The 15,565-nt window shown below is 41.7% G+C and overlaps 1 pseudogene; it reads left to right on the top strand.

Annotated features, from left to right (window-relative positions):
• Positions 1-1,133: 1,133 nt before the first annotated feature.
• LOC124100326 (large ribosomal subunit protein uL6-like) lies at positions 1,134-15,446 on the top strand (annotated as a pseudogene).
• The last annotated feature ends 119 nt before the right edge of the window (positions 15,447-15,565 follow it).

Below are 15,565 nucleotides of genomic sequence, written 5' to 3'. Positions count from 1 at the left end.
ATTTGGTGTATCTGTGGGTTTTTTCCTTTTAGTGGGCGGGGAGCACTGTGGATTGAGCCGGGGGCTTGCCCTTGGCCCTCTGCCCCTGAGCTACACCCCAGTCTTAGCTTTATTTCTTAAACTCCCCAGATCTAATGTTTTTGTCAGTCGTACTGTTATTTGCTTTTGTGGTGCTGGGGTCCAATGCAGGCTCCTGAATGCTAGCTGAGCTATTGTTTGTTTATTCAAGGACTAACTTCAAAAATTAGAGTATGAAAAGGGGAAAGAAATAGTAACCTTAACTGGCACTTTAACCAAGCCATCAAGGTGACATGCCTACTGATGCTGATGCTGTCTGTGTAGCTTGATACAACAGAGGAAAATGACACTTTAGATTTTTCATGTTTTCTCTCCAATGCACAATTCCAGTCTCATTGGGAAGTTTTCAGACAAACTCAAATTATGGGCTATTCTACAAAATACATTCTGCTGAGAGCCATAGCCAAGTAGGAATGACGCATGGCAATTTCCTTGTCAGCCTACCCAATGTTGTTTAGAGGGAGGACTCTCCATTGTGGAAATGGGCTTGCCTTGGACCCAGGTCATTTGCAGTGACCTGGGTTTAGGGTGGGTCTGGGTTTAGGGTGGATCCTGCTGGGAATAGGGCATATCCTGCTGGGAATAGGGCATATCCTGCTGCCTCAGGTGCCCACTCCTTGAGTTCCCGTTCAGTTCTCGGGGATTCGGAGAGTATTTTGGTATGCAGAGCCCAGTGGAGGTGTGGATTTTCCCCAGAACGTGCATATAGAGTGCCGGCGAGAGTTCCGGAATAAAGAATTGCTGTTTGAATCTACAAGGCTGTGAGTGGCTCGTGATTTTGTGCCCAGCTAGACTGCGGCACACTCTGTGTTGTGTGTGGTGGTGCATGCATGTGATCTCAACAGCTCAGGACGCTGAGGCAGGAGGATCTCCAGTTCAAAGCCACCCTCAGCAATTTAGTGAGGCTCTAAGCAACTTTGCCTCAAAATAAAAAACAAAAAAAGAGCTGGGGATGTGGCTCAGTGGTTAAGTGCCCCTAGATTCAATTCCTGCTATCAAAACAGCAACAACAACAACAAAAACCACTCTGGCTCTTTGCTGTGTCTATTGCAAGAATGAAGACTGTTCTCAGCAATCAGACTGTCGACATTCCAGAAAATGTCCACTTGTCTCTGAAGGGACACACAGTTATTGTGAAGGGCTGAAGAGGAACCCTCTGGAGTGATTTAATCATATCAATGTAGAACTCAGCCTCCTTGGAAAGAAAAAGAAGAGATTATGGGTTGACAAATGGTGGGGAAATAGAAAGGACTGGTCATTGTTTGCGTGATGAGTAGTCAAAACCTGATCAAGGGTGTTACACTGGGCTTCCGTTACAAGATGAAGTCTGTGTATGCTTACTTCCCCACCAACGTTGTTATCAGGGAGAATGGGTCTCTTGTTGAAATCTGAAATTTCTTTTTTCTTTTTTTTGTGTGTTATCACGTTTTATTTTATTATTATTATTATTTTTTAGTGTCATTTGCTGTTTTTTAAAGTGCTTTTATTTTTTTTAAATATACGGCCGTGGAATGTATTACAATTCTTATTACACATATAGAGCATAATTTTTCATATCTTTGTATATAAAGTATGTTCATGACAATTCATGTCTTTATACATGTACTTTTTTGCATTAATTCTTATTACACATATATACCACAATTTTTCCTATCTCTCTTTGTATATAAAGTAGGTTGAAATCCAATTTGTGTCTTCATACATGTACCATCCTCTGCCCTATCTAGAATTCATTTATTCCTCCCATGTCCCCCTTCCCTACCTCAGGTTAGGGCCTACTTTTTCTTCTATTAGATGCAGAGTCTCTGGTTTAATTCCTAGGTCCTTGATCCAATTTGAGTTGAGTTTTGTGCATGGTGAGAGATAGGGGTTTAATTTCATTTTGTTGCATATGGATTTCCAGTTTTCCCAGCACCATTTGTTGAAGAGGCTATCTTTAGTGCATATTTTTGGTGCCTTTGTCTAACATAAGATAATTGTAATTTTGTGGGTTAGTCTCTGTGTCCTCTATTCAGTACCATTGGTCTACCAGGCTGTTTTGGTGCCAATATCATACTGTTTTTGTTACTACTGCTCTGTAGTACAGTTTAAGATCTGGTATAGTGATGCCACCTGCTTTGCTCTTCCTGCTAAGGATTGCTTTAGCTATTCTGGGTCTCTTTATTTTCCAGATTAATTTCATGATTGCCTTTTCTATTTCTATGAGGAATCCCATTGGGATTTTGTTCAGAATCGCATTAAATCTGTGTAGTGCTTTTGGTAGTATGGTCATTTTGATAATATTAATTCTGCCTATCCAAGAGCAAGGTAGATCTTTCCATCTTTTAAGATCTTCTTTGATTTCTTTCTTTAGGGTTCTGTAGTTTTCATTGTATAGATCTTTCACCTCTTTCATTAAGTTAATTCCCAAGTATCTTTTTTTAAGGTTATTATAAATTCCTCATTTCCTTGTCAGAGGATTTGTCACTGATATACAGAAATGCTGTTGATTTATGGGTGTTGATTTTGTATCCTGCTACTTTGCTGAATTCATTTACTAGTTCTAGAAGTTTTCTAGTGGAGCTTTTTGGGTCTTCTAGGTATAGAATCATATCATCAGCGAATAGTGCTAATTTAAGTTCTTTTTTTCCCTATACATATCCCTTTGATTTCTTTCATCTATCTAATTGCTTTGGCCAGTGTTGAATAGAAGTGGTTAAAGAGGGCATCTGTGTCTTGTTCTGAAAGGGTAAAGTTTCTAAGCTGCAAAGCCTGAGTTAAAATGTAAAGGACCAGGTATTGTTAAGTTCCTATGCTACACCCAAAACCTGAAATTCCTGTAGCTGTTAAAACAATTCCCGGGACTGTCCAGTAGATAAATAACCTAGGACCCTGTGCAGCTTGGCACGTAGACATTCAGGGCCCAAACCAATCAGTTTGAATGTGTACCCTGCTTTAGAACTGACCTATCACCCCCGCCCAACCTGTTCCCGCCAATGAATGTGCTAATCAAGTTTGAGAGTTGTTGTTCGATTTTCCAGCGCCTCATGATGATTTGTTCTGATGTATGCAAAGCCCCTGCCCTCCCCAAAAAGTGTACTTAAGCACTTCTCAACCCCTGCTCGGGGCTCTGGGCCACTCTCCCTTCTTGAGTGAGCACGGAGCCCCAGCGTGCTGGATTGGATCCTCAATAAACCCCTTTTGCTGTTGCATGAGCCGGTCTCTTGGTGGTCTCTTCCTCCGATGTTTGCTGGACCCTTACATTTGGTGCGTTGGCCGGGAATCCCGCAGCGCCAGACAAGGAGACCCCAACGGACTCCTCTGGGAGTAAGTAGGGCGCCTTTTTCCTTTTTCTTGCGATCGCTCAGGTCAGGTCAGGTTCGGTTTAAGGGTTGGCAGAGTGGCTGCCGGCGGAGAGCGTGAGCTCCCCCTGGCGGTGGTGGACAGACGTGTCCTGAAGCCACAGGCCACTTCCCCAAGGGACGCCTTGGAGGACTCGGGAAACTAGGGGACGGAAGCGCCCTCAACTTGGAGGTGTATTCAGTGATTCTACTGCCAACCCATCAGGTTCTGCCGGCTACTTTAGTCTTGTTCATTGTCTCGTGTTGAGTTTACTGTCTGCCTTTAAGGTACTCGTGTTAAACGTTTACTGTTTGTCCTTGTCTCTGTGTCACGTTTGTATTGTCCCTGTCTTTGCCTGAGTAACTCCTAGTATGGGACAAAGCCATTCCACGCCTCTGTCCCTGACCCTTGATCATTGGACGGATGTCCGCTTAAGGGCCCAGAATCTTTCTTTTTCAGTGAAACGCCGGAACTGGCAGACTCTCTGCACTTCAGAATGGCCCACCCTCGGAGTTAAATGGCCCCCAGAAGGATCCTTCCACCTTCCTCTAATCCGCAAAGTCAGAGATATTGTCTTTCAGCCGGGGCCACATGACCATCCAGATCAACAGCCATATATCTTAACCTGGCAGGATCTCTGCAAATTTCCTCCCACATGGGTGAAGCCCTTCCTTGTTCCAGCCCCCACTCCAACCCCTCCCCCCACCCGACTTACAGGTTTAGTCGAGTCACTGATGTTCTCACACCAGCCCACTTGGGATGACTGCCAACAACTCCTGGGGACTCTCTTCACAACAGAGGAACAAGAGAGAATCCTCCTGGAAGCCAGAAAGAATATTCTCAGACCAGATGGGAGGCCAACTCAACTTCCCAACATCATTGAAACTGGCTTCCCCTCAAACCGACCCAACTAGGACCCTAACACCTTTGAAGGTAGGGAGCATCTGTCCACTTATCGCCGGGCTCTTATAGTGTGTTTCTGAGTGGCTGCCAGGCAGCCAACTAATTTGGCCAAGGTAAGAGAGATTATCCAGGGACCCAATGAATCTCCCTCAATGTTTCTGGAGAGAATTATGGAAGCATATAGGAGATATACTCCCTTTGATCCTCAGGCAGAGGACCAAAAGGCATCTATTGCAATGGCTTTTATTGGGCAGGCTGCCCTGGATATTAAGAAAAAGTTACAACTTTTAGATGGATTACAAGATATGACCTTAAGAGATTTAGTCAGAGAAGCTGAGAAAGTATATTATAAGAGAGAACAAAAGGAAGATGAAAGGAGCAAAAGGCAGACTAAAGCATTGGCAAAGGTCCTGGTCACAGTCGTAGATAGACCAGAAGTTAAAAAGCAGGGAGACAGGAAGGGATACCTGGGCCCATGCCAAAAGCTGCCCCTGGCCTCAGATCAATGTGCCTACTGTAAAGAAAAAGGACACTGGGTCAAAGGGTGCCCCAAAAAGAAGCAGTCACGCCAGCCTGCCATGCTGACTCTAGAAGATGACTAGGAAAGTTGGGGCTTAAATCCCCTCCCCGAGCTCAGGGTAACATTTGAAGTGGAGGGGACCCCAGTGACCTTTGAAGTAGATACAGGAGCAATATATTCAGCCCTTAAGACCCCACTGGGCCTTCTATCTAATAAAAGATCCTTAGTTCAAGGGGCTAATGGCAATAAATATCAGGCTTGGACAACAAAGAGAACTATGGACCTAGGAGGGAAAAATAAAATCCACCACTCTTTCCTAGTAATCCCAGAATGCCTGGCCCCATTGATGGGCAGGAATCTACTCACTTCAGTAAAAACCCCCATAGTCACGGCTTTGACTATGTCAGTAGAAGATGAACATCAACTCTTCACAGCCCCTGGGACTGATCAAACAGGCAAACTACCCCAGAAATGGATAAAAGATTATCCTGATGCCTGGGCAGAAACTGCTGGGTTAGGTCTAGCCATAAAACAACCTCCAATAGTAGTAGAATTAAAAGCCTTTGCCTCTCCAATCAGTGTTAAACAATATCCTCTAAGCAAAGAAGCTAGGGAGGGGACAAGGCCCCATATTCAGAAATACCTGGCTCTTGGGGTTCTAAGGCCCTGTCAATCGGCCTGGAATACCCCCCCCCGTGCTACCAGTAAGAAAACCAGGAACTGGGGACTACCGTCCTGTTCAAGATCTAAGAGAGATCAACAACAGAGTGCAGGACATTCACCCCACGGTACCCAATCCATATAATTTGCTTAGCACTCGGAATCTGGAACGAAAATGGTACACTGTGCTGGACTTAAAAATGCTTTCTTCTGCTTGCCCCTGCATAAGGACAGTCAATTGTTGTTTGCTCTCGAGTGGATAGACTCAGAAACAGGAACATCAGGCCAACTAACCTGGACTAGACTCCCACAAGGGTTCAAAAACTCTCCCACTCTCTTTGATGAAGCTCTCCACAGGGACCTCAACGACTTCAGAACTGCACACCCCGAAGTCACCCTACTCCAATATGTGGATGATCTGCTGCTGGCAGCCAACACCAAGGAGAACTGTGAGTCTGGGACCCAAGCACTATTATCTGAGCTTGCTCAGCTCGGATATAGGGCTTCTGCCAAAAAGACCTAAATTTGCCAGCAAGAAGTAATCTTCCTGGGTTATTCTCTTAGAGGTGGCAAACGATGGCTCACTGAGCCCAGAAAACGAACCGTTGTGCAGATACCGCCCCCATCTAATAAGAGACAACTCAGAGAGTTTCTTGGGACTGCCGGCTTTTGCAGGTTATGGATTCCTGGGTTTGCGTCTCTGGCTGCCCCTTTATACCTGCTGATAAAGGGGGATGCCCAGTTCCAATGGACCCCTGAACACCAACAGGCTTTTGATAATATCAAAAAGGCTCTGCTATCTGCTCCGGCCTTAGCACTCCCAGATGTAGAAAAACCCTTCACTCTCTACATTGAGGAAAAGAAAAGAGTAGCATGGGGAGTGCTCACTCAGACTTTGGGACCTTGGAAAAGGCCTATAGCATACTTATCAAAAAAACTGGACCCAGTGGTTAGCGGGTGGCCCCATTGCCTAAGGGCTATAGCAGCGGCAGCCCTTCTAATAAAGGATGCTGATAAATTAACATTGGGACAGAAGCTGACCATTATAGCCTCCCATGCCCTGGAGAGCATCATCCATCAGCCTCCAGACAGGTGGCTATCAAACTCCAGAATAACCCATTACCAGAGCCTCTTGCTTGACAAAGACAGAATAACGCTGGGACCCCCTGCTCCACTCAACCCGGCTACACTGCTGCTGGAAGAATCATCAGGACCTGTCGCTCATGATTGTCAACACATACTGTCAGAGGAGACCAGTGTACAACGAGACTTAAAGGATCAGCCACTGCCTCGCCCTGAGGTCTTATTTTTTACAGATGGGAGCAGCTTCCTCCAAGATGGTAAGCGGCGGGCTGGAGCAGCTGTAGTTAGCAAAACTAATGTCATCTGGTCCTCTTGTCTCCCAGAAGGGACATCAGCTCAAAAAGCAGAACTAATTGCCCTCACGAAAGCACTGAAGCTAGCAACAGGCAAAAGGGCCACCATATACACTGATAGCCGCTATGCATTTGCCACTGCTCATGTGCACGAGGCTATTTACCAGCAAAGGGGGCTATTAACCTCCGCCGGAAAGGAAATAAAGAACAAAGATAAGATCCTAGAAGACATCTTTCCAAGATTCGGATTGCCTAAGGTAATGGGGTCCGATAACAGACAGGCATTTGTGGCCCAGGTAAGTCAGGGATTGGCCAGGACCCTGGGGATTAATTGGAAGTTACATTGTGCTCATAGACCCCAGAGCTCAGAACAGGTAGAAAGGATAAATAGAACCATCAAGGAGACCTTAACGAAATTAAGCTTGGAGACCAGCATAAAAGATTGGACTATGCTCCTACCTTATGCACTGTTTCGTGCAGGAAATACCCCCTCCACTTCTTTATGTAACCTCACCCCTTATGAGATTCTCTATGGTTCCCCTCCTCCAGTAAGGGACCTAACCCCAACTCTGAGACTTAATGATTCCTTTCACACCCCCTTGCTTAATGGTTCAATTTAAATTGGGTAAACAGATAAAAGTAAAGATGTCTTTAAAATTAAGCTTATAAGTTTTTCTAGGTGTTCAAAAAGACCCTAATAAAATGTTGATGTCTATGAAATAATCTGCTTAAATTCAGAAATTTACAAGTATTGTTTCAAAATGTGAACAGAAGGAAGTTAACATGGAAAAGAGAAACTAAAAGGTTCTAGATATAGATTTAATTAAAAAATGTGTTTCTGGATAAGAGAGTCTATGTGATTAAGTAATTAAGAGGGTTTAAGTAAGTGATAAAGAAGGTCTGTGTAAGTTGGTTATAAGTGTAAATTTTTGAGCAAGTAATCTTAAAGAAATTAAAGATTATACAACTATGGTTAAACAACAGCTGTTATTTTTCAATATTGTAATGTTATTTCTTTAAAAGCTAAACTTGGTTAATATAAAAACATCAATGCAATTATGGTAATTTTGGTAATTTTAATGTGTTCGTATCTTCCAGGTATACAAGTCTGTAAGGTAGAAGCTTCAAAAGAACATTGTATCAAGCTGGTGTTCTAAAGTTGTATGGTAATTTTAGGCTTAAAAGAAAAACATGTTGGAGATTTATTTATATCATTTGTGTTCTACAACTGGACTTGTTATCAATAAGATATATACAGTTCTATGTTACTTTTTACACTGAGATACAATTTAAATGTATTTTTAAGTTAATGAGAGCCTAATCTGTGTGAAGGTTTTATTGTAAAACACAAAAATACTTTGCTACTTTTCTATAAAAGGTTAGAAGCTTTCAGCCTTTCTTTAATTCATGTTTTAGATGTGATATTATGTTGTGTTAGCTAATGTTCATGTAAACTTGAACAACAATTTATATAGGCTTTGTAAAATGATATCTAAAAAGCAAAGATCAGCTTCAGAACTATAGTATTTAAGATTTATAAAGAGCCCTGCCTTACTTGAGATAAGGCTCTATATCCCACCTCATGTGAAAGAGACTATAAAAGAAGTAAGCCAGATTCCAGTACATTTAAAGTTGTGTCCAAAAGTTGGTTTTTGCCAAGATTACTAGGATCTCAAACAGGGGATTATAATGTATAACCCTGCCAAAATTCAAGGTAGCTATTATATAAACTAAATATGTTTTTACCCTAGTTAATTTTAGTTTATAGTTTGCTTATAGATGGTCTAAGGATTGCCTGTTAATGTTTTAAAAAGGTACTGCTTTTAGAACTCACAACCTGGGTTAATTTAAGATAAGGGGTTATCACCTACAGGATAGAGAGATAGACATTAAAGCCCAGTGCTCTTAATATAAGGCTGTTAGCTTATTTGCTGGATGTTTAAGATTAAGTTCTAAAATTAAAGTTAAATTAAAAGGGCCAAGAAAACCAATATTTGGCTCTTGCCCTCAGAGTCAGTCTGAGTCAGGGAATAGGGGACTTCTCCAAAGAGCTTTGCAACTCTGGGCCACATAACTTCCTGATCAGGGAGATTAATGAGACCAGTGGAGGACAGAAAGCCAATCAGTGCATTTGCTGTGAAAAGGAGGGTCATCAGAAAAGGGAAACATTCCTGATGCTTCCAAGGGAAGCCACATGGTCAAGCAAGGCCTGGACCCATCCTAGAACAAATGGCACTAGCAGAACTGAGAAGCTGCTGTAAGTTCCCCGAGGACTCCCAGGGAAACTCAGCTGACTGTTAACAATAACATAGAAACAAAAGTCAGTTTGACTTGCTTCATCTTAAACATTTAGCAAAGACAGTCAAAGCCAAAGCACAGCTGTTCCTGGGCATTTTAAATGATAATAATAGATAAATGTAACTTCCATAAATAAGTAAACTGGAGGCTACAAAAGAGATTCTCAGACAGGAATGCCTGATAACTATTAAAAGGAACTGCCAGAGTAGTTTTTAGTTTGAGGCCCACAGATATTCCTAACCTACACAGGCAGGCTTGGTGTTTGCTAGTATGGTTGTCCAGCCCTAAGTAACAGAATTAAAGGTTTCTCTATTAGACACAGGTCATACTAGTAAAAGGATTTTGCAAGATCAGATGACATTGAATTATTAAACTGTATCTTAAGGGAAAGGACATCTGTAAACCTAAATGTTAATTGTTGTGTTTACATCCCTGACATTTCTGGCAATGTGACAAATATCCTTAAAGATTTACATGATAAATATAGAAGAAGCCACGTACTGAGCAAGAAGCCATGTACTCAGCAACTTTGTCATGGAAAAAATATCTTAGCTCCTGGTTCTTGGTACTTCCTGGTGGAAAACATTGTTAGTCTTTGTCTTTGCCATTATACTCATTGGCATATTCCTGTGCTATGGGATTTATTGCTGCATCAATATGGTTCCAGTACTAATGAATTCTTGTTTCTCTTATAGACCACCCTTCACTCAAATGGCCCTCCAGCCTATTACTTCTCAATCAGACTTTTATCATGGACCACTCGATAGACCCAATTTTAAAGGGGGACTCCAAACTGCTTGCCACACACCGTCCCTTTTCAGCCTGAAGAAGCCAGAAAGATCCTCTTCGCCCCCCTTCCTTACAGCAGTAAGGAGTTCCCAAATTAGAGGGGGCAATGAAGCCAGATTTAAAGTTAGGTAGTCAGTGTAGTTAGATAAATCAGGGTCTAATACCGAGTGAAATCTAAAATGGAGGCCATGCAAAAAATGATTCCAGGGAACACAAAACAACTCATGAAATGTGAAACCCTTCAATAATTATGATTCATTACTTTTAAGATTAAAAGTAGTCAGAAAAAGGAGTGGGGAATGAAAGGGTAAAGTTTCTAAGCTGCAAAGCCTGAGTTAAAATGTAAAGGACCAGGTATTGTTAAGTTCCTATGCTACACCCAAAACCTGAAATTCCTGTAGCTGTTAAAACAATTCCCGGGACTGTCCAGTAGATAAATAACCTAGGACCCTGTGCAGCTTGGCACGTAGACATTCAGGGCCCAAACCAATCAGTTTGAATGTGTACCCTGCTTTAGAACTGACCTATCACCCCCGCCCGACCTGTTCCTGCCAATGAATGTGCTAATCAAGTTTGAGAGTTGTTGTTCGATTTTCCAGCGCCTCATGATGATTTGTTCTGATGTATGCAAAGCCCCCGTCCTCCCCCAAAAGTGTACTTAAGCACTACTCAACCCCTGCTTGGGGCTCTGGGCCACTCTCCCTTCTTGAGTGAGCACGGAGCCCCAGCTGGATTGGATCCTCAATAAACCCCTTTTGCTGTTGCATGAGCCAGTCTCTTGGTGGTCTCTTCCTCTGACGTTCGCCGGACCCTTACAGTTCCAGTTTTTAGAGGAAATGCCTTCAATTTTTCTCCATTTAGAATGATGTTGGCCTGAGGCTTAGCATAGATAGCCTTTATGTTGAGATATGTTCCTGTTTTCCCTAGTTTTTCTAGTGTTTTGAACATAAAGGGGTGTTGTATTTTGTCAATTTTTTTTCTGCATCTATTGAGATGATCATTATTCTTATCTTTAAATCTATTGATATGATGAATTACATTTATTGATTCCCATATGTTGAACCAACCTTGCATCCCTGGGGTGAATCCCACTTGATCATGGTGTACAATCTTTTTGAAATATTTTTGTATTCAATTTGTCAGAATTTTATTGAGAATGTTTGCATCTATGTTCTTTAGAGGTATTGGTCTGAAGTTTTCTTTCTTTGATGTGTCTTTGCCTGGTTTTTGGATCAGGGTGATATTGGCCTCATAGAATGAGTTTGGAATTACTGCCTCTTTTTTATTTCCTAAAATAAATTGAAGAGTATTGGTATTAGTTCTTCTTTAAAGGTCTTGTAGAGCTCAGCTGTGTATTCATCCAGTCCTGGTCTTTTTTTTGGTTGGTAAGCTTTTGATGGCTTCTTCTATTTCCTCACTTGATATTAGTCTGTTTAAATTGTGAGTATCTTCCTGACTCAATCTGGGCAAATCGTATTACTTAGAAATTTGTTTATGCCTTCTATTTTATTGCAGTATGAGATTTCAAAATAATTTCTAATTATCCTCTGTATTTCTGTAGTGTCTGTTGTGATATTGCCTTTTTCATCATGTATGCTGGTAATTTGAGTTCTCTCTCTCCTTCTCTTCATTAGTGTGGCTAAGTGTCTGTCAATTTAATTTAATTTTTTCAAAGAACCAACTTTTTGTTTTGTCAATTGTTTCTTTTGTTTTGATTTCATTGATTTCAGCTCTAATTATAATTATTTCTTGCCTTCTACTGCTTTTGCTGCTGGTTTGCTCTTTTTCTAGGACTTTGAGATGTACCGTGAGGTCATTTATTTGTTGACTTTTTTTCTTCTTTTAAGGAATGAACTCCATGCAATGAATTTTCCTATTATAACTGCTTTCATAGTGTCCCAGAGATTTCAATATGTTGTGTCTGTGTTCTCATTTACCTCTAAGAATTTTTTAATCTCCTCCTTGATGTCTTCTGTGACCCATTGTTCATTCAGTATCATATCGTTTAATCTCCAGGTGGTGGAGAAATTTTTATTTTTATTTTGTCGTTGATTTCCAGTTTCATTCCATTATGATCGGATAAAATGCATGGTAGTATCTCTACTTTTTTGTATTTGTTAAGATTTGCTTTATGTCATAGTATATGGTCTATTTTAGAGAAGGATCCATGTGCTGCTGAGAAGAAAGTGTATCCGTTTGATGCAGGTTGAAATATTCTATATATGTCAGTTAAGTCTAAGTTATTGATTGTGTTATTGAGTTCTATAGTTTCTTTATTCAACTTTTATTTGGAAGATCTATCCAGTGGTGAGAGAGGTTTGTTAAAGTCACCCAAGATTATTGTGTTGTGGTCTATTTGACTCTTGAACTTGAGAAGAGTTTGTTTGATGAACATAGCTGCACCATTGTTTGGGGCATATGTATTTATGATTGTTATGTCTTGTTGGTGTGTTGAGAGCCACAGTCCAAGGGGCCCCAGCAAACTTCCAGCTGCCAGCAAACTTCCAGTTGCCAGCTGATGATTGGCTCACAGCAGCCCCAGCAAACTTCTAGCTGCCAACTGATTGGCTCCTCTGCGGTGATGCTCATTGGGCTGTTTCCCCGCCCTTTCAGACCACGGAGCTGCTCATTGGGGGACTTTTTTTGGCTCCGCCCATGCGACCCAGCCAATTGGCCTCAAGAGCAGGAGGAGTGGGGGAGGTGGAGAGGCTTGTGGGAAGCCGGTGGTGGCAGTTGGGCTCTGAAGGTTTTCCTGAAGAGCTGTGTGGTGTGGTGTGTGTTCTAAAAATAAAGTTCGTTTCTTTTGACAAGTGGCTCCTGAATTGTGCCCAGCCAGACTGTGGCATTGGTGTATGGTTCCCTTGAGCAAAGTAGTGTCCTTCTTTATCCCATTTGATTAACTTTGGCTTGAAGTCTACTTTATTTGATATGAGTATGGAGACCCCTGATTGCTTTCGTAGTCCATGTGAGTGGTACGATTTTTCCCAACCTTTCACCTTCAGTCTGTGTATGTCTTTTCCTATCAGATGAGTTTCCTGGAGGCAGCATATTGTTGGATCTTTTTTTTAAAATCCAATCTGCTAGCCTATGTCTTTTGATTGGTGAGTTTAAGCCATTAACATTCAGGGTTACTATTGAGACATGGTTTGTATTTCCAGCCATATTTGTTTATTTTTGTTATTTTACTTGGATTGGTTTTCCTCTTTGATTAGTTTTTTCTTTAGTGTACTACCTCTCTCTGCTGATTTTCATTGCTGTTTTTCATTTCCTCTTCATGAAATATTTTGCCTAGGATGTTTTGTAGTGCCAGTTTTCTAGCTATAAATTCTTTTAACTTTTGTTTATCATGGAAGGTTTTTATTTCATCTTCAAATATAAAGCTTAATTTTGCTGGATAGAAGATTCTTGGTTGGCACCCATTATCTTTCAGAGCTTGATATATGTTGTTCCAGGATCTTCTAGCTTTCAGGGTCTGTGTTGAAAAATCTGTCATTATCCTAATTGGTTTTCCCTTATATATAATCTGATTGTGGCTTTTAAAATTCTCTCCTTATTCTCTGAGTTAGGCATTTTTATTATAACGTGCCTTGGTGTGGATCTGTTGTGATTTTGTATACTTAGTGTCCTGTAGGCTTCCTGAATTTGGATTTCCAGTTCATTCTTCATGTTTGGAAAGTTTTCTGATATTATTTTGTTGAATAGATTGTTCGTTCCTTTGGTTTGCACCTCTGTGCCTTCCTCTATCTCAATAACTCTTAAATTTGGTCTTTTTATGTTATCCCATATGTCTCAAATGTTCTTCTTGTGGTTTCTTATCATTTTCACTGTGTGATCTATGTTGTTTTTAAGATGATTTATTTGATCTTCATTGTCTGATGTCCTACCTTCTAAGTGGTCTACTCTGTTTGTGATGCTTTCATTTGAGTTTTTAATTTGGTTTATTATTTCTTTCATTTCAAGGATTTCTGTTTGGTTTTTTGTAGAGCCTTTATCTCCCTGTTGAGGTGATCTTTTGCTTCTTGGATTTGTTTATCTAGCTCATTGTTGAAGTGATCTTTCACTGCCTGTATTTGTTCTCTTATGTCTTCTTTGAGATCCCAAAACATTTTAACCATATATATCCTGAAATCTTTCTGTCATTTTTTTCTGCTGTATCTGCCAGTGCTTCTAATGATGTGTTGTCTTGATTTGTTTGTGGTATTTTCTTCCTTTGTCTTTTCATGTTGTTCATGTGTCTTCCTTTCCAACTCCATGGATTTGGTGTATTATTGTTTTTACCCTATAGATTTGTAGTGCTCTTGTAGGGTTCCAAGATCTCTCTTTTCCTGTTTCTCTTCTCATCCAGTAGGTGGAGTTGTCTGTTTTAAGCTGGTGTCTCTGCCCTCAGGATGGTGTAGGTAACCAGGTGAGAAGACTGGACCTGCTGTGGAGCATCTGGAAGCAGGGAGTGCCACTCACCAGTCCCAGAAAGGAAATTGCACCTCATGAGTCTTCCTTTGTTACCACTCCTCTGACTTGAGCCCCCGGTATCATCTCCCTCTCTTGCCTGGAGATTTCCCAGATCCTGGTCTCTCTGTTATGCTCCAGACTTTAGTCCCCTCCCCTCTCTTACTTATCAGGTCCCAACTGCGGGACCTCTCACCCCCAGGCTCACACCAGGTGGATGGCGCCATGTGCACACTGCACTTTTGTCCAACTGAGAGCTGTTCTAGTGTTGGGTGGCCACTGTGCCAAGTTCTCCCCTCTGGGGGGGCGTGTGGGATTAGAAATCAGGTACTTGCCCAAATGGAGATCCATTCTGATAGCCAGGCCCACCACAAAATGTTGAGGAAGGTTTTCCAAGATGGAGTCAGTCTGCTTCCAGCGCTGGGTTGTCTGGTGATGTGGGGGGAGCTGAGCGATGGCCTTGTTCTGTGTATAGATAGCAGCCGTGTGACCTGCATGGGAGTGTAGTGCAGTCTGGAGTTCTGCAGAGGTGCTGATAGGTGGTTCTGCTAAGCCGCTTGTGAGCCGCTTGTGAGCTGCTTGTGAGCTAGAACTGTGGGCTTTGGGTCCAGAGTCTGGAGACTTACTCGAGCCCAGAGGCTCTGAAATCTGCACAGGTGGTCACAGGTGATTTCTGTGAAAATCCACTGTATGGGGTCTTCTCACACTCTCTGAGATATTCTATTCTGGGTAGGCAGGACCCTGTGGAGAAGCTGCCTGTCTTCTTTTTTGGTTTCGTGTCACAGAGCAGCCAGAAACAGGACTTCCTCCGAAATCTGAAATTTCTTGGGTGACAAATACATCTGCATGGTTTGGATGAGGACAGGTGTTGCTTGTTCAGTGTCTCAAGCTCAGAAATTAATGAATTAATCCTTGAAGAAAGTGATATTGAACTTGTTTCAAATTCAGCTGCTTTAATTCCACAAGCCACAACAGTGAAAAGCAAGGATATCAGAAAAACTTTGGATGGTGTTTACGTGTCTGAAAAAGGAACAGTTCAGCAGGCCGATGAATAAGATCTAAGTGTCATCCAGCCATAGAAACACAGTCCTGGAGTCAAGTGGATATTTCAGTGATCAATAAAAATCTCTATTGACTTTGGCTTATTCTTAATCCTTTCCAACAGGTTGAATAA

Source organism: Marmota monax, unplaced genomic scaffold (genome assembly GCF_021218885.2).
Source record: "Marmota monax isolate L192 unplaced genomic scaffold, Marmota_monax_Labrador192_F-V1.1 WCK01_AAM20220418_F8-fsc00149, whole genome shotgun sequence".
NCBI classification, from domain to species: Eukaryota; Metazoa; Chordata; class Mammalia; order Rodentia; family Sciuridae; genus Marmota; species Marmota monax.
This window is presented reverse-complemented; position numbering and strand designations above follow the sequence as displayed.